This window comes from Artemia sp. Qi Xiang Cuo, unplaced genomic scaffold (assembly GCF_049724085.1).
Source record: "Artemia sp. Qi Xiang Cuo unplaced genomic scaffold, ASM4972408v1 HiC_scaffold_23, whole genome shotgun sequence".
NCBI lineage: Eukaryota > Metazoa > Arthropoda > Branchiopoda > Anostraca > Artemiidae > Artemia > Artemia sp. Qi Xiang Cuo.
This window is the reverse complement of record NW_028297432.1, coordinates 2,310,283-2,330,749: the sequence shown is the minus strand read 5'-3', so window position 1 is coordinate 2,330,749 and position 20,467 is coordinate 2,310,283.

Sequence of the window (20,467 nt, the reverse complement as noted above, 5' to 3'; positions counted from 1 at the left end):
TGAAAGGTATTTCTTGGTGTTGGGGATATCCAAAAAGCTGTAAAGTAAAGTTGTGGGTGAAAAGGAAGGATGCTTCAACTTATAAAATGGGTTTAGAAAGGACATTAAGAAGGAACTTGCTCTGAAATGTCTTTTGAAAAGTATTTCTTGGTGTTGAGGTATCCAAAAAGTTGTAAAGTATAGTTGCGGGTGAAAAGGTTGGGAACTTCAACATGTAAAATGGGCTTAGGAAGGACATTAAGAAAATAACTTGTTCTGAAATGCCTTTTGAATGGTATTTCTTGGTGTTGAGGCATTCAAAAAGCTGTAAAGTAAAGTTGTGAGTGAAAAGGATGGATACTTCAACTTGTAAAATTGGATTAAGAGGGACATTAAGAAATAAACTTGCTCTGAAATGACTTTTCAAAAGTATTGCTTGGGGTTGAGATATCCAAAAAGCTGTAAAGTAAAGTTGTGGGTCAAAAGGATGGGTATTTCAAGTTGGAAAATGGGTTTAGAAGGGACTTTAAGAAAGGAACTTGCTCTGAAATGCCTTTTGAAAGTTATATTTGGTGTTGAGGTATCCAAAAATCTGTAAAGTAAAGATATGGGTGAAAAGGATGGATGCTTCAACTTGTAAAATGGTTTTAGAAGGAACATTAAGAAAAGATGTTGCTCTGAAATGCCTTTTGAAAGGTATTTCTTGGTGTTGGGGTATCCAAAAAGCTGTAAAGTAAAGTTGTGGGTGAAAAGGAAGGGTACTTCAACTTGTAAAATGGGTTTAAAAGGAACATTAAGAAAGAAACTTGCTCTTAAATGTCTTTTGAAAAGTATTGCTTGGTGTTGAGACATCCAAAAAGCTGTAAAGTAAAGTTTTGGGTGAAAAATATGTTTAATTAAACTTGTAAAATTAGTATATGAATAAAATTAAGAAAAAAACTTGTACTGAAATGTCTTTTGAAAAGTATTTCTTGGTGTTGGGGTATACAAAAGACTGTAAAGTAAAGTTGTGTGTGAAAAAGATAAGTACTTCAAGCTGGAAAATAGGTTTAGAAGGGACATGAAGAAAAGAACTTGTTCTGAAATGCAATATGAAAAGTATTGCTTGCTGTTGGGGCATTCAAAAAGCTTTAAAGTAAAGTTGTGGGTGTAAAGGACGGGCACTTCATATTGTAAAATGGACTTTGAATGGACATTTATAATGGAAGTTTTTCTGAAATGCACTAAAAAGTTTTGGTTGGTGTTGGCGTATTCAAAAAGCTGTGAAGTAAATTTGTGTGTGAAAAGGATGGGTACTTCAAATTGTAAAATGGGTATAGGAGGGGCAGAAAGAAATGAACTGTGTCTTAAATGACTTCTGAAAAGTATTGCTTTGTGTTGGGACATTCAAAAGCTGTAAAGTAAAGCTGTTGGTGAAAAGGATGGGTTCTTCCACTTGTAAAATTGGCTTAGTAGGGTCATTATGAAATGAACTTGTTCTGAAAGGTCTTTCGAAAAGTATTTCTAGGTGTTGGAGCATTCAAAAGATGTAAAGTAACGTTGTGGGTGAGAGGATGGGTACTTCAAGTTGAAAAATAGGTTTAGAAGTGACATTAAGAAAATAACTTGTTCTGAAATGCCTTTTGAAAAGTATTGCTATGTGTTGGAGCATTCAAAAAGCTGTAAAGTAAAGTTGTGGGTGTAAAGGATGGGTACTTCAACTTGTAAAATGGGTTTAGGATGGAGATTAAGAAAAGACCTGGTTCTGAAATTACATTTGAAAAGTATTGCTTGGTGTTGGAGCATTCAAAATCTGTAAAGTAAAATTGTGGGTGATAAGGATAGGTACTTCAACTTGTAAAATGGGTTTACGAAGGACATTAAGAAAAAAGCTAGGTCTGAAATGCCTTTTGAAAAGTATTGCTTGGAGTTAGTGCCTTCAAAAAGCTGTAAAATAAAGTTGTGGGTAAAAAGAATGGGAACTTCAACTTGTAAAATGGGTTTAGGAGGGAGCTTAAGAGAAGAACTGGTTCTGAAATGCCATTTGAAAAGTATTGCTTGGTGTTGTAGTATTCAAAAGCTGTAATGTAAAGTTGTGGGTGAGAAGGATGGGTACTTCAAGTTGGAAAATAGGTATAGAACGGACATTGAGAAAATAACTTGTTCTGAAATGCCGTTTGAAAAGTATTGCTTGGTGTTGGGCATTCAAAAAGCTGTAAAGTAAAGTTGTGTGTGAAAAGTATGGGAACTTCAACTTGTAAAATGGGTTTAGGATGGATATTAAGAGAGGAGCTTGTTCTGAAATGACATTTGAAAAGTATTGCTCGGTGTTGTAGCATTCAAAAAGCTGTAAAGTAAAGTTGTGGGTGTAAAGGATGGGTACTGCAATTTGTAAAATGGGTTTAGGAGGGATATTAAGAAAAAAACTTGTTCTGAAATGCCATTGAAAAGTATTGCTTGGTGTTGGAGCATTGAAAAATCAGTAGTAAAGTTGTGGGTGAAAAGGATGGGTACTTCAACTTTTAAATTGGTTTTTGGTTGTAAATTAATAAAATAACTTGTTATGAAAATATATAATAAAGCAATAAAAAATTATAAAAAATTGGGGGCTCAGGGGCTTTTGGGGCGCGGGGGGTCCTTGGGGGGTCGGGGGGGACCCTTGGGGACTGGGGGAGGGCCTTTGGGGGTCCGGGGCGGGCCTTTGGGGGTCTGGGGAGGGCCTTTGGGGGTCTGGGGGGCACTTGAGGGCCGATTGGTCCTTTGGGAGCCCGGTGGACCTTTGGGGACCGGGTGAGGGCCTTCGGGGGTCCGGGGGGTCCTTTGGGAGCCCGGTGGTCTTTTCGGAGCCCGGTGGGCCTTTGGGGGCCCGGGAAGGGCCTTTGGGGGTCTGGGGAGGGCCTTTGGGGGTCTGGGGGGCCCTTTGGGAGTCCGGTGGTCTTTTGGGAACCCGGTGGGCCTTTAGGGGTCTGGGGGACCCTTTGGGGGTCCGGGGGCCCTTTGGGAGCCTGGGGGACCTTTGAGGACAGGGGGAGGGCCTTTGGGGGTCCAGGGGCCCTTGGGAAGCCGGGGGGACCTTTGAGCACCGGGGGCTGCCTTCGGGGTTGGGGGGGGGTATGAGTAGCCTTTGGGGTTGTGGTCGAGAACCTCACGACACTGTTAAAATGCAACTTGTGTATTATAACGACCACAGAGTTTCACCCTCAAATTCCCTTCTAAATTCATCTTTTAAATCATCTTTTGAAATGTCTCTAACTGTTTCGCCGAAATAATTCCATAAAATGACTGAAACGGTTTCGTCCAAATAATCTCTAAACGTAATTTCAGCGTGTTCCGTTTGTTTCGCACCTCTGAGCTGATACATTTGAAATTATTTGGAAACCCTTTCGTGAATCAATTTCTTCATCGCTAAGATCCAAACATTCGCTTGGAGACAGTTCTCTTTAGAAACATCAAATTAATTCCCTTTCGTGTCAAATCAATTCTCTTTAGAAACAACAAATTAATTCCCCTTCCATGTCAATCAATCAATCACGACATCATCTGTCATGTGTGATCTAAACTTTGCCTTGGAAACATTCTCTTTGGAAATACATCAAAGACATTAATTAACTTGACGCCATCTTTCAGACATTAATTAACCTTGCCCGGAAACAATTTGATTAATGACTCAATAATCCATGAAAGTGAGAAAGTTCCTGTTTTTCCATTCTCACTGACAAAAACCATAAACCAGACATAAATGTGAGAAAGTTTCTGTTTTTTCATTCTCACTGACAAAAACCATAAGAACATCCATAAATGTGACAAAACTCCTTTTTTTCAAATTCTCACTGACAAAAACCATAAAACATCTATAAATTGCTGTTGACATCCATGAAGAATATCAAAAAACTTGGCCAACTCATATAACCATCCATGAAAACATCCATAAATTTGACAAAATTCCTGTTTTTTCATTCTCATTGACAACAAACAGACATAAATTATGTAAAAAAAGTTGTAAGTGGCAGCAGGGGTGCGGGCTCGGAGTTATAGGGTCATCTCTACTTATATATATACATATATATATATATATATATATATATATATATATATATATATATATATATATATATATATATATATATATATATGATATGAATTAACACAACTTTCAGATACATGTACTTCATCAAACAGTTCGTGGTAACGAACTGTTAAGTAAGGAGCGACCCGGCTCAATGGTAACCGAAACTCTAAAAAACGGAATTTTGATACCAATAAATACATCAAAAGAATCAGATCTTAATTTTGATTTCAAATATATAAGTTTCATCGAGTTTAACTTTTACCTATCAAAAGTTACGCGCCTGAGAAAATTTGGCTGATTTTCGAAAAAAGGGGGAAAGACCCCTAAAAGTTATAGAACCTTAATGAAAATCACACCATCATATTCCGCGTATCAGAGAACCCTCCTGTAGAGGTTTCAAGCTCCTATCTACAAAAATGTGGAATTTTCCATTTTTTGCCAGAAGAAACATCACGGATGCGTGTTTTTTTTTTTTTTTTTTTTTCCCCAGGGGTGATCATATCGATCCAGTGGTCCTAGAATATCGTGAGAGGGCTCGTTCGATCGAAAATTAGAAGCTCTAGTGCCCTTTTTAAGTGACCAAAAAAATTGGAGGGCAACTAGGCCCCCTCCCACGCTCATTTTTTTCCCAAAGCCATCCGATCAAAATTTTGAGATAACCATTTTGTTCAGCATGGTCGAAAATATTATAAATAGGTCTTTTAGGATGACTTAATCCCTCGAAGCCCCCAGAAGGAGGGCTGAAAGTTATGAACTTTACCCAATGTTAACATATAGCATTGGTTATTAGGACCCGGCTCAATGGTAACCGAAACTCTAAAAAACGGGATGTTGATACAAATAGATACAACAAAAGAATTGGATTTTAATGCTGATTTCAAATATATAAGTTTCATCAAGTTTAATCCTACCCATCAAAAGTTACGCGCCTGAGAAAATTTGGCTGATTTTCGAAAAATGGGGGAAAGACCCCCTAAAAAATATAGAACCTTAATGAAAATCACACCATCATATTCTGCGTATCAGAGAACCCTACTGTAGAGGTTTCAAGGTCCTATATACAAAAATGTGGAATTTTCTATTTTTTGCCAGAAGAAAGTTCAGAGTTGCGTGTTTATGTATTTTTTTTCCCAGGGGTGATCGTATCGACCCAGTGGTCCTAGAATATCGTGGGAGGGCTCATTGGAATGGAAATTAAAAGTTCTAGTGCCCTTTTAAGTGACAAAAAAAAATGGAACGCTCATTTTTTTCCCAAAGTCACCTGATCAAAATTTTGAGAGAGCCATTTTTTTCAGCATGTTCGAAAATATTATAAGTATGTCTTTTAGGATGACTTAATCCCCCGAAGTTCCCGGGAGGAGGGCTGAAAGTTATGAACTTTACCCAGTGTTAACATATAGTATTGGTTATTGGGAAGTATACAGTACAGACGTTTTCAGGGGAGATTTTTCCTGGTAGTGGGGGGGGGGGTCGGGGGTTATGTAGGAGGATCTTTCCATGAAGGAAGTTCTTATGGGGGAAGGGACATTGCTATGAAGGGGACGCCGGACTTCCCAGCATTATTTAAAAAAAGATCAGAAATTAAATATAAAAAAAACAAGTATTTCAACTGCAACAGCAGGAACATCAAAACTTTAAACGAACAGAAAATATTACATATATGATTGGGTTCACCCCCTAGTCAATACCTCACTCTTTAAGCCAGAGATTTTTTAGTACTTTCATAAGAGCTATTTATTCTAATTAACGGCCTTTGTGATTAAGCGGTCATTTTTAAAGAATTGGAACAAAGTTCAAACTTTCGCTTAAAGAGCAATTCGCCCTAATATACGTATTAAAAATATATGAATATAGAAGTTCGTTACGTAAGTTAATTCGTAAGTTACGTATATTTATTACAAATAAAAACGTTCGTAAATAAAATGAAACAAGTTTCGAGAAAGCCATTTAACCAAATAAAAGTAAATTAATATGAAAATTTTGTTTTAATTATTCATGTACTGTGAGCCAAGATCAAAACCTGCATTTATTCAAAAACGTTCAAAAATTAAATAAAAAAAACAAGTTTTTTTAACTGAAAGTAAGGAGCGACATTAAAACTTAAAACGAACAGAAATTACTCCGTATATGAAATGGGCTGTCCCCTCCTCAACGCCTTGCTCTTTACGCTAAAGTTTGACTCTTTATTACAACTCTAATTTTTTTAAGCAATAAAAGACTTTACCGTAAGGAGCGAGATGTTGAGGAGAAGACAGTCCCTCTCCTATACGGAATACTTTCTGTTCGGTTTGAGTTTTAATGTCGCTCCTTACTTTCAGTTAAAAAAGAACTTTTTTTATTTAATTCCATATACTAAAACCAAGGCATATTTATGTTCATTTCAACCATTGGTGCAGTTTAAAATATCGAAAAAGGATTTTTAAATCAATTAACGGAAAGCATCAAAAACGTACTCTAAAAGACTGACAGGAAGCAAAACGTACTTTTATTCTCCTTTTGTTGTTTGTTATTCTGGTGAAGGCCGAGAAAAGTGAAAAAACAGACTGAAAAAGAAAACAAAGGGCTTAAGCCTTTCGCACAGAAAAGTGAAAAAAAGGCTATACGCGAGGGAGAAAAAACGTGAGATAAGCGGTAAAAACGAATGCAGTGAATCTGTTTCTATCACTTGGTTCTTTATACACACATTCCACTCCGATAACACTGTAATTCGGCTGGGCTTGTATCAGGGTTACCACACGTAGCACGATAGGGCTATTTTAGCACAATGTAGTACTTGCAACATTGAATGTAACACTTTTTCTCTTATATGACCAAATTTATAACATAGACATAAAATTTCGTGTGTTTCACATCAAAATAAATGTCAGAACATTTTTTTTACAATAACCTAATTACATTTAAATACGGGATATGTTTGTGCGCGTACATTTTTGCATTCATTACTCTGATCCGGTCAAGATACATATTTATTCCTTTTCACTAAGAAAGATAAAAAAAAAATGACGTAAAAACTAATCTAACTACACTTAAATAACACGCCATAACACAAACTCTCAAAAATTGTTTGGACTGTAGCACGAAAATCGCTGTGTAGCACTCAAATTTGGGCAATCGTGGCACTTTACGAACTGACCGTGGTGGCAACCTTAGCTTGCAGATACATCTACTCCTTTTAGCTTGGTTTTGTTGGACTGATCAACCTCAGTGGGTCCGCGCATCTGCGGTAAATCCAACTCGTTTCCTTCCAAGTTTTATCTGATTCATTGAGGCCAGATGTACGATTTTCATTTTTATAGGAGATTAGGCCCACGTCAAATGTTTAAAAACACATGCTCAGCTAGAGCTGAAAATCTCCAAAAGTATTTCTTGGAGGGTAAGACTAAAATTCCTTTTTCTCAAAGAAAAATGGTGCATATTTTTGCAAATACTGTACTGTAAAGTACTGTAACGGGAAACCAGCTTTGTCGATGGGCATACATAATTTTCTTTATTTATTAAGAAAAAAAACATAAAATAGATATTCTTTATTCTTCATTGACAATTCTAATGCGGTGAAATCTATTTTGAAATGTTTTCAGCAATTAGACGAAAACATACCAAATTATACCGTAGATTAATTTCATCTTTATGACGGCAATTTAACCCATGATTCACTATCTTTTACTTCCATTTTAAAGAAAAGAGAGTCAATGAGCCATGAGGATGACGATTGCCATCATCTAGATTTATCACTGATGTTTAGACGAAGTAAGATCTGTAATATAGTTTTGTCACCGTCAAACCGCAGAATAGACTCTGAAACTCACGTACTTTCACTTTCGCTCTTGATAAAACAATTGATCTTAAACATGTGTGACCCTTTAAATAATATTGTGTACCTTGATGTCTTTTCTTCTTGAATGTTTGATTGTTCTTTCTTCTTTCCTTACTGTTTTCCTTTTCATAGTTTTCTGGAAATCTTTTCTGGAGCTCAGGCCTCGAAATTAAGCAGAAAGGATTATCTTTGACTGAGGTTTAGTATTTTTTTTTTGTCGGAAAAGTGTAAAGAAAAAGCAGTTCTGAGGTCTTCAAATTAGATACATGTATTTCGACATAATCAATTTGTTATTATTATCATTATAGCTATTAGTATTTTCTTCCATTGCCATCTCTTTAATCGCTAAAAGCATCCTCTCACTTTGTAATGCTCTTGACTTCTAAGATATCCATAGCTTTGCAAAAATCTCATTTATCTAAACAGATTTGGCTAACAAGCTTTAACAAATCTACTAAAACGATGTAGAAGATATTTTAAGTGACGTCGGATTAAACGTATTCCTCTCCATCAAAATGTTTGAGAACTCTGGACTGAAGGTTTTACGTCCTTTTCGACAAAAAAAAAAAAAAAAAAACGAAACCCCCTATTTTTTCCGAGAAGACTGGTAGAGGATGTGTGCAGGGTTGCATGGTTCATTTAAGCGTACCGAGATTGGATACTAGGTCAATTTTTCATTTTTCTTTTTTAATGTAGATGAATAAAAATGTATTCTGAGCTGAATAGAGCATTGAATGGGAGAATGTAGGTGCATATGCAATATCCCATATTTTAGTGTATTTAGATTTTTGTCATGCATAGAAATGTTGTGATGTATATTTTGATGTAAGACACATCATGTAATTGTATTTTATATGTCTATATTTTCAATTTGGTCATATAAAAGAATAAGTGCTAAATTCAATGTAGCAGCTGCTACAGTGCTGTACATGATGAAATAGTGCTAAAATAGCACTCTCGTGCTACATGTGGCAATCCTTGATGTGTGTGTTCTTTCTGACAACTACACTTGAAACGAACCAGTGATCGTATAAATGGCGGGAGAGGGCTTAACCAAGCGTAAATATGAAATTCTAAAGCCCTTTATAAGATGCAAAAGAGGTCACGGAAAAACGAAGTATCTGCCATATTGACCGCAAAACGATAATTTTGAGCCGAGTGACGTTGAAAAACTATCGAGCAAATATTCTAACATAGCAAATGAGTTTGGAAATGCATAACAGCTGTTCATATAACCTTGAATCCTCAGAAGTCATGCTGCCGCACAGCGATGCACTCATTCCTGAATATGCGTTTATGCTTCAAAAACATATTCTTAGGCCCATTTTTTTAATTTCCTTGGAAATTCTTTCAGATTATATGGAAGGGATAATCCCCCCCCCAAATTTCCTTGATTTAAAGAAGCACATAAAGATCGAGCTCAAAAACATGTGCACTGAGCGGTGGTAGTACTTAGGTGGTTGTTCGAACCACCTCTGCCACCTGAGTGTCAGCCCTCTTCATCTTTAGAAATGTTATATATATCCAAAAGAAAACAAAATAAAGCAAAACTTAAAAATAAGTCATTTCAAAGGAAAGCATAGTGACTTTAATTCTTAAAACAAACAGGAATTATGCTGCACAGGACGGAGCTCCTGCTCCCCCCCCCCCTCCGTGCTATAAACCATTTTTTTTAATCTCAATGTTTGAAGAGTGAACGCTTTAACGCAAGAAAAGTATGAGAAAAATTGTTACTTTTTTTCTTTATCAGTACTTTGAGAATAAAACCACTCATTTGACAGCATTTGCTTTACGCAGTAAAATTTTCTGTGTTTTAAAAAGCAATTGGTAAATTATGCCTTTATGACTAACAACAGGCTATATTTTTTTAATTCTAAAATGGCTCGAGACACATGAATTAAATATCCAGCAAGATCTGTTTGTTTTAATCTCACTCCCCATTTTTATTTGATAATACGTCACCTTTCAATTTAATGGATATAGACTTGGGATATGCTTCGAAATTCATAATATACCAAGCTCGCACATTTTGCATTGCCAACCTTGTAAACCCATCTAGATTTGAAGGTTTTTTTTCCGTTTTCGGAAAACTATCATGTATATTTTTTTATGAAGTCTGTTTTGAAGGTAGTGAATCCATATCCATGACTGAATGTCATGGTAAAATAATACTGGAAATTCCTTTCACTTTTAATTGTTGATTAACCTAATTGAGAATGAAAAATCTGCTCAAAGAACTGAGATAGCCACAATTTCACTTGGACACAATATAACTATTAATGTTTATAGTTCTTACAAAACTTCATTAAACTGAAAAATTACGAACCATATTATTCAGGGCTGTTTCCTAGAGAATTTTGACAGGGGTGTAATTTTTTATAGAGCGGGGGGAGGGGCAGCTGTCCCCTGTACCCCAGTTTGCCCCCCCCCCCAGATGAAATTTAGAGTCTTCAAAAATCTTATCGAAACGAAGGTAGGCCTAAATAATTCAAGCATAAAAAACACAGATCAGTTATATTTACTGTACTTTTGCATTTATGGTGCAATATGGCTCATTTTTTATTTTTCACTGTCATTTTCACTTGAATTGGGAGAATCGGCCCTAACAATGGAATGAAGAAACGTACTAGTTCAGCGTTTTTGAGTCTATGATTGATAAACATGAAGAAGGAATTAATATTTAGTATCTACGACATATGAAAAATAACACAGGATCACAAATAACTCAGAACAGTTAAAGAAAAAGGCATGGAATAAAAAACAGCAATAAATCACATTGAATTGCAATCGAAAATGTGACTCAAAGCTAAAAAATAACACGATAATTATGCTCTTACGTAATTTAGATATCCCAGAAAATTACAATTGAATAAGGAACGCGTTATTTTACAATCTTTAAAGGATAAGCCGGAAGCAAAAATTGAATTCACAACTAAAATTCTTGATTCTACTGGAATTGCTGATTTGCCACCCTATGACTTGAAACTAAAGAATAAAACTATTATGCTATTTTAGTATTTAGAATGATTATGCTATTTTAGTATCTATAACGCATGCTAAATTATACAAGAAGACAAACTGCATCAATGCACAAGGAACTGAGTTAAGTGTATTTTTATATATTTTTTTATAATTAAAACCCATATTGAACTTGAACTTGATTTGAACAGCAAAAATCATATTGAATTGCAAAGAAAACAGTGCACAACGAAATCTGCTGTTACAAGACAAAGGAAAATTACAATGGAATTACGTTACAAAGGAACATGTTAGTCTAGCATGTGTGAGTCTGTGATTAATAAACAGAAAGTTGTAATTAATTTTTAGTATATAAGACACATACAAAACTACACAAAATGACAAATGAGACTGAACAGCTAAAGAAAAGGCATGGAACAAGAAGTAGCGAAAAATCACATTGAATTTCAAACGGAACTTTGACTGAAAACTAAAGAAAATTACGATAATTATGCTATTGCGTAACTTAGATATTTAAGAAAATTACAATTGAATAAGGAAGGTATCATTAGTAGTATTGGATCAACCTATACTGCAACGCTCATATGGGGTGCACCTGGAGCCATTTGGAGCTGTCACCCGTCAGTTTTTTAACCCTTTTTTGGGTAAAGAATTTAAAAGGCCTGTGTTTACATGGAGAATTTAAATATATAGCTGTGAAACAACCTTGTCAAGGATGTAGTTTATTTGCAAAATTATAGGTCTAATGATTACATGATTACAAGTGCCTATGGAAATATATTTATTGCTATTACGTAATCTTGGGTGAACATGTTATGTTATTTTTTCTCAGTTTCTAAGCATTTTCCATTGAATTTATGAAATATTTGTCTGGTTTAGGTTTCGAACATGAGATCTGAGGTTTCCTATGACAAGAAGATGACGCGTTAAGCACGTGAATGTAATCTTCCACTTTACATTCGGAATGGTTACACAATCAGAGGGGAGCTTCTTTCCCCCTTTATACATTTATATTGCTAGAATCAAAATGTTCCTTGAACTAAAGGTCGGCAAGAAGAAATATTACCTTTTTTTGCTAAAATCACTGTTTTATGGCGCAAAACGGTGGGAAGATGCACTTATTTGTTTCAGGACCCAATTAATCCTTGAAGAAGTAACTAGAAATTGAAATTTCCGTTCAACTAAGAACCTTCTCATTATTCTATCACCACTGGTTTGATGCAGTCATCGCTTAGAAAAATCATAGGCAGCGCAATAGCGCTGCCTAAGTAAAGAACGATGTTGGCACAATGTATTATTTATTTATTTTTGTTTCCATACGCCCTTCATATTGAAGCTGTTGTCGTAGAAACTTTGAAAAGGGCTCATTCGATTGGAAATTGGAGTGGCTAGTGCCCTTTTTAAGAGTCAAAAGTGATTGGAGGGCAACTAGCCCCCCCACGCCCCTCATTCCCCCGAACACATCCAATCAAAATTTTGAGATAGCTATTTTGTTCAGCGTAGTTGATTTCAAGATAAAAAATATGTTTTTGAGGAGGACACTCCCCATCAACCCTCGGGGCAAGAGTTTTAAGTTATGCCCTGAGGGCATATAAGAACGATGTTGGCACAATGTATTATTTGTTATTTTTTCCTTTAGAGCAGGGCACTTCGTATCGAAGAAGTTGTCGTAGAAATTTCAAAAAAGGCTGATTCAATTAGAAATTGGAGTGGCTTGTGCCCTTTTTAATAGCCGAAAGCGATTGGACGGCAACTAACACCCCTTCCACGTCCACCATTTCCCGAAACACGTCCAATCAAAATTTTGAGATAGCCATTTTGTTCAGCGTAGTTGATTTCCGGAGAGAAATTATGTTTTTGAGGAGGACACTCCCCCACAGCCCTCAGGGCAAGGGTTATGAGTTTTGCCCTGGAGGTATCTAAGGTTTTTATAGAAGGCGTTGTCGTAGAAACTTCAAAAAAGGCTAATTCAATTGGAAATTGGAGTGGCTTGTGCCCTTTTTAATAGCCGAAAGCGATTGGACGGCAACTAACACCCCTTCCACGTCCACCATTTCCCGAAACACGTCCAATCAAAATTTTCAGATAGCCATTTTGTTCAGCGTAGTTTATTTCCAGATAGAAATTATGTTTCTGAGGAAGACACTCCCCCACAGCCTTCAGGGCAAGGGTTGTAAGTTATGCCTTGGGGGCATATAAGGTTTTTATAGAAGGCGTTGTCGTAGAAACTTCAAAAGAGGCTCATTCAATTGGAAATTCAAAGGGCTAGTGCCCTTTTTAATAGTCGAAAGAAATTAGACGGCAACTAGCCCCCCCACGCCCATCATTCTCCCAAACACATCCAATCAAAATTTTGAGATAGCCATTTTGTTCAGCGTCGTCGATTTCTAGATAGAAAATATGTTTTTGAGGAGGACACTCCCCTAAAACCCTCGCGGCAAGGGTTTTAAGTTATGCCCTGAGGGCATATAAGAACGATGTTGGCACAATGTATTTTTTGTTATTTTTTCCTTTAGAGCAGGGCACTTCATATCGAAGGAGTTGTCGTAGAAACTTCAAAAAGGGCTCATTCAATTGGATATTGGAGTGGCTTGTGCCATTTTTGATAGTCGGAAGTAATTGGAAGGCAACTAACACCCCTTCCACGCCCACCCTTTCCCTAAACACATCCAATCAATTTATTGACATAGCCATTTTGTTCAGCGTAGTAGATTTCCAGATAGAAATTATGTTTTTGAGGAGGACGCTCCACCAGAGCCCTTAAGGTTAGGGTCGTAAGTTATGCCCTGGGGGCATATAAGGTTTTTATAGAAGGCGTTGTCGTAGAAACTTCAAAAAAGGTTCATTCGATTGGAAATTCAAAGGGATTGGATTGCCCTTTTTGATCATCAAAAATGATAGAACGGCAACTTTAGAGCAGGGCACTTCGTATCGAAGAAGTTGTCGTAGAAACTTCAAAAAGGGCTCATTCAATTAGAAATTGTAGTGGCTTGTGCCCTTTTTAATAGCCGAAAGCGATTGGACGGCAACTAACACCCCTTCCACGTCCACCATTTCCCGAAACACGTCCAATCAAAATTTTGAGATAGCCATTTTGTTCAGCGTAGTTGATTTCCAAATAGAAATTATGTTTTTGAGGAGAACACTCCCCCGCAGCCTTCAGAGCAAGTGTTTTAAATTATGCCCTGGAGGCATATAAGGTTTTTATAGAAGGCGTTGTCGTAGAAACTTCAAAAAAGGCTCATTCAACTGGAAATTCAACGGGGTAGTGCCCTTTTTAATAGTCGAAAGTGATTGGAGGGCAACTAACCCCCTCTCATGCCCACCATTTCCCCAAACACATCCAATCAAAATTTTGAGATAGCCATTTTATTAAACCTGGTTTTAAGTTCTGGAAACTAGGTTTTTGAGAATGACAACCCCCTCACATCCCTCAGGGCAAGGGTTGAAAGTTAAACCCTGGTGGCATATAAGGTTTTTATAGAAAGCGTTGTAGTAGAAACTTCAAAAAGGGCTCATTCGATTAGAAACTGAAAAGGCTAGTGTCCTTTTTAATAGTCGAAAGTAACTGGAAGGCAACTAACACCCCTTCCACGCCCACCATTTCCCTAGACATATCCAATCAAGATTTTGGGATAGCCATTTTGTTCTACGCAGTTTAAAGTTCAGGAAAATATGCCTTTGAGCAGGACACTCCCCCCACAGTCTTCAGGGCAAGGGTTATAATTTATGCCCTGGGGGCATATGAGTTTTTTTAAATCTTTGTCGTAGAAACTTGAAAAAGGGCTCATTCGATTAGAAATTCATTGGTCTAGTGCCATTTTTAATAGTCGAAATTAATTTGAAGGCAACTCACCTCCCTCTCTCGCCCACCTTTTTCCCAAACACATCCCATAAAAATTTTTAGATAGCCATTTTGTTCAGCGTTGTTGATTTCCAGATAGAAATTATGTTTTTGAGGAGGACACTCCCCCACAACCTTCAGGGCCACGAGTGTTAGTTATACTCTGGGGGCAGAAAAAGTTTTTATAGAAGGCGTTGTCGTATAAACTTCAAAAAGGGCTCATTCGAATAGAAATTGAAATGGTTAGTGTCTTTTTTAATAGTTGAAAATGATTGGAAGGCAACTAACACCCTTTCCACGCCCACTATTTCCCCAAACATATCCAATCAAAATTTTTAGATGACCATTTTGTTCCACGCAGTTTAAAGTTCAGGAAATTATACCTTCGAGCAGGACACTCCCCCCACAGTCTTCAGGGCAAGGGTTATAAGTTATGCCCTGGGGGCATATAAGGTTTTGAGTGATTGAAGTGATTGAAGGGTAACTAACCCTCCTTTCACGCCCACCATTTCTCCAAACACATCCAATGAAAATTTTGAGAAAGCCATTTTGTTCAACGTAGTCGAAAGTTCTGGAAATTTAGGTCTTTTAGGATGATAGCCCCCTCAGAGCCCTCAGTGCAAGGGTTGTAAGTTATGTCCAGGGGGCATACAAGGTTTATATAGAAATTTGTTGTAAAATTTTCAAAAACGGCTCATTTGTTTGGAAATTGAAATTGACCTTTTTAACAGTCGAAAGTGAGTGGAGAACAATTGACCCCCCTCCCACGCCCACCATTTCCCAAAACACATCCAATCAAAATTTACAGATAGCCATTTCGTTCAGCGTAGTTGATTTCTAGATATAAATTATGTTTTGAGGAGGACACTCCCCCACTGCCTTCAGGGTAAGGGCTGTAAGTTATGCCTTGGAGGCATATAAGGTTTTTGTAGAAGATGGTATCGTAGAAACTTCAAAAAAGGCTCATTCGATTAGAAATTGAAAGGGTTGGTGCCCTTTTAATAGTCGAAAGTGATTGAAGGGCAACTAACTCCCCTCTCACGCCCACCATTTCTCCGAACACATCCAATCAAAATTTTTAGATATCCATTTTGTTCAACGTAGTCGAAAGTTCTGGAAATTAGATCTTTTAGGATGATAATTCCCTCAGAGCCCTCAGTGCAAGGGTTGTAAGTTCTGCCCTGGGGGCATATAAGTTTTACATAGAAAGTTGTTGTAAAAATTTAAAAAAGGGCTCATTTGCTTAGAAATTGAAATTACCCTTTTTAATAGTCGAAATTGAGTGGAGAATAATTGACCCCCTCTCCCTCGCCAACCATTTCACCGAACACATTCAATCAAGGTTTAGAGGTAGCCATTTTGTTCAACGTAATTGAAAGTTCTGGAAATGATGTATTTAAGGATGACAAACCCCCCAGAGCCCCCAGGGCAAAGGTTGTAAGCTATGCCCTGGGGGCATATAACGTATTTATAGTTAGATTTGTCGTAAAAACTTCAAAAGGGGCTCATTCAATTGGGACTTGAGAGGGATAGTGCCCTTTTTAATAGTCGAAAGCGATTGGAGGGTAACTAACCACCCTCTCACGCGTACCATTCCCCTAAACACATCCAATGAAAATTTTCAGATAGCCATTGGGTTCAACGTTGTAGAAAGTTCTAGAAATTAGGTCTTTGAGGGTGAACCCCCCCCCCCCCCCCTAGCCCTCAGGGCAAGGGTTGTTAGTTATACCCTGGGGGCATATAAGGTTTTCATAGAACGCGTTGTCGTAGAAACTTCAAAAGGGCTCATTTGATTGGAAATTGAAAGTTCTAGTGCATTTTTTAATAGTTGAAAGTGATGGGAGAGCGACTAACGCCCATCTCACGCCCACCATTTTCCCAAACACATCCAATAAAAAGTTTTAGACAGCCATTTTGTTTAACGTAGTTGAAAGTTCTGGAAATTATGTCTTAGAGGATGACAACCACCCTCACAGCCTTTAGGGTAAGGGTTGTAGTTTATGCCCTGGGGGCATATAAGGTGTTTATAGAAAGCATTTTCGTAGAAACTCAAAAAGGGCTCAATAGACTGGAAATCGAAAGGCCTAGTGTCCTTTTATTAGTCGAAAGTGATTGGAAGGCTTGAAATTTTTATAGTAAAGATCGATGTGGGTATAATGTGTGATTCCTTTTTTTTTCTTTTTGTTTAGACCAGGGCACTTCGTATCGAAGGAGTTGTCGTAGGAACTTCGAAAAGGGCTCATTTGATTAAAAATAGAAAGAGCAGATGCCCTATTTAATAGTCAAAAGAGATTTGAAGGCAACTAATCCCCCACCCACGCCCCCCCTCCCATTTGCCTTTATGTTTAAAAACTAAATGTTGCCTTAAGATTAAATCAAAATGCAGTGTGTTAATGTTAATTCCTAATAAGGCATCTCATCAGTATCCCAAGAACAACTAAGGGTATTATGTTAAAACTTTCGGGGCTACTTCTGCTCTTAAAATTTAACCAAGTCAAAATAGCGTAAGTGCATCCAAGCTATCAAAGAAAGTAAGCAGATTTTTTTGCAAATGGTATCAAGTTTTCTATTTCAGTTCAAGTAGAGGAGGTATTAAAGGAAATTAAACACTACCATTTATGTCCAGATTTTTAAAAGGGTGCATGTTGTTAAAAAGTGCCTAAAAATATTCTCCAGCATACAAATAGCAGGCCAAACTATAAAGTCTTAAAAAAAAACAAAAAGATCTAAAGTATTATTTTCTTCTTCCCTGAAAAGACAATATAAAATGTTTTATATGTCAATATAAAACGAACAGAAATTAATTAAAAAAAACTTTTTCCACAAAATAAGTTTTTCAAAGAAAATTAAAAAACTCTACTAAACAAAAAATGTGCAAAAACAAAATCAACTAATCTACGAAGCGTGAAACTACCGCAAATCAGCATCGATAAATAAATGAAACGCAAAACAAACAGAAACTACAATAAGTAACCGAGTCAAACTCAAAACGAGCAGAAATTAACTTAAGTTGGGCTCAAAATCCCTATGCGTTCCCAAGGCCAGAACATAATTTGCACTTTGCTGAAAAAAATTCAAATGAATGTGAATTGTCAGTTTAATATCCATATACTGATATTTAGTAATCAGAATGTTAATATTATTTGATTTATTAAAGTTACAAAAGTAAAAATATTTATATTTGTTTCAGTAAAGTGCAAATTATTTTCTGGCCTTGAGAAGGCATATGGGTTTTGAGCCCAGCTTATGTTAATTTCTGCTCGTTTTGAGTTTGAATCGGTTATTTATTGTAATTTCTGTTTGTTTTGGGTTTTATTTATTTATCGATGCTGAATTGTGGTAGTTTCACGCTTCGTAGACTATTTGATTTTATTTTTGCTCCTTTTTTGTTTAATGGAGTTCTTTACTATTTTTGAAAAACTTATTTTGTGGAAAAAGTTTTTTTTAATGGATAAATAATGAATGGACATTCATCCGTTACTGTCCAGCTTAAGAAAAATACAAAAAGTCATATTTTTTATCCGAATTTGCTGAAGCCAATTGGCTCAAGTCTAAACTTAACTAACTCTAGATATTTTGAATCAGTATATAGGTTATATCCATTTGATGTAGTATATACCGTTTTCAAAGCACGGTTTTTAGAGTTCCGGTTGTGATTGGCAAGGGTGAGCTATTGGATTCAAGAGTGATAAAATTTTCCGCCTCAGGGGGGATTATAACCCCTATATATTCTCCAACAATTTCTAATACTAGCAGTAGCATAATTGACCAAATAGATAAAAACTAAAATATTTTCGGATTTATAATTTTCAACAATAACTATTAACTCTGAACATGAGTGTGGTTTATATTTGGTCAAATTAATTTTGTCATATTTAATGCCTGGTGTGGCTACTAGGAACAACCATGTCATATGTCCTTCTATTCGCAATATTTATCTCAGCAATAAGCTTGATTCGCTTATGGTCATGGTCATAAGAATAATTTAATATTTTTATGTGAGAAATCCATTAGCTGATTTTGCATACGGTATAGATTTTATTTTTTGAATTATATACTGTTTTCAAAATTCGGCTTTTTAGAGTTATGGTTATCATTGACACGTTTCGAAACGAAAGTAAAAGGTTTATCAACTTGCATAGGATGCCGACTAATACCTAATCTGTTCGCCAAATTGTACAATACCAATAATAAGTATTCATTGTGAATAAGTCTTCACCGTGTGAGTGCGTTTGTCTTTAGCGAAACTGATTTCGTGACATTTAATACCTTATGAAAATACCGATCATGTTCACAGTAAAAAATCATATTTTTATATGAAAAAATCAAACATTGCATATTCTGAAATAAAGTAAATTTAGTAAGGGTTTCTGCCCATTAATATCAAGTGCAGCTTATATTAATATCAACCGTTGGCTAAAATCAGGGGTTACCAGCTTTTAGAAATCACATCAGGTGGCGCACGCCAGGCGTGGCAGAACTGCGGCACGGATGGTGCTCCGAGATTTACACCGAGTGGCGGAAAGTAGGTATCCTTTCGGGCTAAACTCGGTTGGTTATGAATTGATGAAGATGATTTCAATAAATGAACTGTTGTTTACCTCACCTTCCTTTATATACTTGGCAAGTGTCCAAAACTCTTAGTAAATCTGAAAACAGTCACATAGCTTTATACGACGAAGCAAGTTTTTCCTAATTATGCAATCAGAACCAGTGGGTTTCCAATCGTATGTGTTTTTTCTACTCTTTATGTCTGCCCCCCTATATGCTGTGCTGGTAGTTAGTATACTTATTTGCTCAAAAATGTTTTTTTTTGTTTTTCTTTAAATTAAAAAACCTACCTCCTCTCCTCTCAGTGACGGCAAATTTTAAATTCAAAATACATCTAATTTTAACTTTAGATGTAACCTACTCTTTTTGTTTATTAAATAGTAGCCGAACTGGACACACTTCAAGTCACCATATACTACCAAAAACCATCCAAAAAAAGACAAAAGTTTGCCATTTCCGTGGAAAAGGACGTCCTCCCCCAACAGGAAGCCCTTCATACGGGGGCCATTCCTTACCATACCTCTAAACTCTTCCGGATGGTGGCCCTACGTGTCTCCTATAAAAACAAATAATAAAAATAAAGAAATTCAAAATGAACTAATTAAATTAATAATAATAAAACAAATAACCAAAAATGTTTGCATTAGTAGAAATAGATTCAAATCTAACATATAGTTTAGACAAACCCTGTGCTTGAATAGCGGTATTGATATCCCCTGGGCAGTACGGGAATAGGAGTTCGATGTCAGCTTTCGCTGGACCTGCGATTGCGTGGAGATTATGCATTAATGTCTACAAATAATCAAGAAGAAAAAGAAGAGAGCGTAGACCGTGAAAATATATAAAAGAAGAAGATATAAAGTGAAAATATATAAATGGTGTATATAAAGTCAAAAATAATGTAAAGTGAATATATAAAGTGAAAATATATAAGAAGAAGAAGAATATAAAATTTTGCAATTCAGCTCATATCTACTGGTCAGCTACAGTTTGCAAAACAAAAAAATAATTTATATTGTAGTTAAAGTGAATTATATGTTGAGAGACTAGAATACAAATAACACATGAACATAAATTCATCAAAGGGGCGTTTGATGACTAGGTTTAGGTAGGAAGGTCACTCAAGGAGGACATGAGAGATCTGAAGTACTAATCTGACTATTCAACTGTTTTGAAGGTGATTTTATGCGGTTATTATCTATTTACGTTTTCCATATAGTATATTTTTTGCCCGTTCTAAGAAGTAACTGAT